At 51.8% G+C, this 2,500-nt stretch overlaps 1 long non-coding RNA gene across 1 annotated transcript in view; it reads left to right on the top strand.

The window, feature by feature from the left end:
• The window catches only part of LOC135273372 (uncharacterized), a 20,937-nt gene extending 19,449 nt beyond the window's left edge, over nt 1-1,488 (top strand). The window contains exon 3 of the long non-coding RNA XR_010341156.1: nt 958-1,488. This is a non-coding gene — a long non-coding RNA (uncharacterized LOC135273372). The remainder of the gene's footprint in view (nt 1-957) is intronic.
• Nucleotides 1,489-2,500: the final 1,012 nt, after the last annotated feature.

Genomic DNA, 2,500 nt, shown 5'->3' with positions numbered 1-2,500 from the left:
GGGATGGTCTCGATCTCTTGACCTCATGATCCGCCCGCCTCGGCCTCCCAAAGTGCTGGGAATCCACAGGTGTGAGCCACCGCACCTGGCTCTTCTTATGGCTTCTTAACTCTTCCATGTCATTCTTACGTTTGTCATGTCTTCGTCCGTTCGTTAATTTAGTTAGAGGCGGGGTCTCGAGTATTTCTCTACAGGCATTCATTCATTCATTCATTCACTCACTTATTTGGGGGCAGGCTTGCGTTTATTTATCTAATTATATAGAGGCAGGCTCGCTTTTATTATTTATTCATTCATTCATTCATTCATTCATTTTTTTTTAATTTATTTATTTACTTTTAAATAGAGACAGGGTTTCACCATGTTGGCCAGGCTGGTCTCGATGTTCTGACCTCAGGTGATCCACCCGCCTCAGCCTCCCAAAGCGCTGGGGGATTACAGGCCTGAGCCACTGTGCCCGGCTATTTGTTTATTTATCTATCAATCGATTTATTTAGAGGCAGGCTCCCTCGCGCATGCGTGCGTGCATGCATGCATTTATTTAATTAGTTAGTTTATTTTATTTATTTGGGGGAAGGCTCACATTTTTCTTTCCATCGAGGCAGGCTCGCATCTCTCTCTCTCTCTCTCTCTCTCTCCCCCCCCCCCCTCTCTCTCTCTCTCTCTCTCTCTCTCTCTCTCTCTCTCTCTCTCTCTCCCCCCCCCCCCTTCCCCACATCGGCCACCCCCCCTCGCCCCCGTCTGTCTCTCTTTAAAGGCAGGGTCTCGCTCTGTAGCCCAGGGTCACTCCAGCCTCAACGCTTTGGACCAAGACATCGGCACGTGGTCTCGCTTTGTGGCCCGCACTCTGGACACATATATTCCTTTTTAAATTTTTGGACGGATGCTGCTGCTGCTGCTGCTGCTGCTGCTGCTGCTGCTGCTGCTGATGATGATGATGATGATCAATTTATACAGGCGGAGGTGGTGTCGACTGACGGCTCGAGATGATCTCAAACTTTGGCGCTCCGGCCATCCTCCCACGTCGGCCTTTCAGACTGCTGCGATGACAGGCGTGAGCATGGATGGAACGGGCAGATCACGGGCTTGAGAGATCGAGACCATCCCGGCCGACGTGGTGAAACCCCGTCTCTACTAAAAATACAAAAATTAGCTGGCCGTGGTGGCGTGCGCCTGTAGTCTCGGCTACTCGGGACGCTGAGGCAGAAGAATCGCTTGAACCCGAGAGGCGGAGGTGGCGGTCGACTGAGATTGCACCACGCTACGCTACAGCCTGGGCTCACTGCAACCTCCACCTCCCGGGTTCCAGCGATTCCCCTGCCTCAGCCTCCCGAGTTGCTGAGATTATACAGGTACGTGCCTGTCATCCCAAGCCACTCGGGAGGCTGAGGCAGGAGAATCGCTGGAACCCGGGAGGCGGAGGTTTCGGCGAGCCGAGATCGTGCCACTGCTCTCCAGCCTGGGCAACGAGAGCGGAACTTTGTTGAGGGGGGGGAAGAAATGCGAAATTTGGGAGTGAAAACTTGACCCCGGGACAGGAGGGTAGCGTGCTGCAAGCTGTCTTCTTCTCCCCGTGAAATCCACGCTGTCTCCGGGAGCGTGGATTTCACGGACCTTCGTTTCCCTGTGACAGGTATTGCCACTCTGAGGTGGTGGGTCTGGCGCCCACTCGGAAACGCTATGGACTGGACTTCCATCTTAGATGGGTCCCATCTCCACCCCTAGCCTCCCTCCGTCCACACGCCCCCGCCCCTGGTCTCCTCTTCCTGTTGTCTAGGGGAATTGAAGTTCCATATGAACCCATGGGCGGGTGCCTAGGCTGTGTCCCCTGGGGGCTCTGGTCGACTAGTTGCAGGTGGGCACCACCTGAGAGGATTCCCTGGGTGGGCCCAGAAACGACCTGGCCCGAGAGGGATCGGGGAGAGGCTGGTGATGCGGCGTGCCTGAGCCGCTCCCCCCACCAACCTCCACCCCGACCCAGAGCGATCCAAGATTCCCTTCTTTTCCGTGCTGACATCTGCAAGCATCTAGCTAGGTCTTTTGTGTGTGTGTGTGTGTGTGTGTGTGTGTGTGTGTGTGTGTGTGTGTGTGTGTCTGTCTGTCTGTCTGTCTGTCTGTTATAAAGCTATTTATTTGGGTGAGTTATTCCAAGAGTTGTATACAGCTTTATTTTTTTTGGAATTGCAGTATTAAAGTTGCACTTTGGATTTAGGACTTACTGTCATTACTTTGGTGATATGTACGGTGGTCATCTAATGGATGCTGCACAGAGTAGGGACTACGGGGACCCACATTTTGTCCCCATCCCATCTTCAAATAATTGGGGTCTCTTAGGTCCGTGATGCAAAGGCATAAGACAATCCTGATCTTGAAGCCTTGAAGAAAGTCATTACGTATACACAGATAGAAAATGCAAATATGTCAATGTCATCTGATAGCTTGAAATAAAGAAATATTTTAGTTAAACTGTTATCAAAGTTCACATTTCTGTTAATGAGAC

This window comes from Aotus nancymaae, unplaced genomic scaffold, assembly GCF_030222135.1.
Source record: "Aotus nancymaae isolate 86718 unplaced genomic scaffold, 86718_ANA_hifiasm-v0.15.2.pri h1tg001260l, whole genome shotgun sequence".
In the NCBI taxonomy this organism is placed as follows: domain Eukaryota; kingdom Metazoa; phylum Chordata; class Mammalia; order Primates; family Aotidae; genus Aotus; species Aotus nancymaae.
The sequence above is the reverse complement of the archived record's forward strand: the minus strand, read 5'-3'. Positions and strand labels throughout refer to the sequence as shown.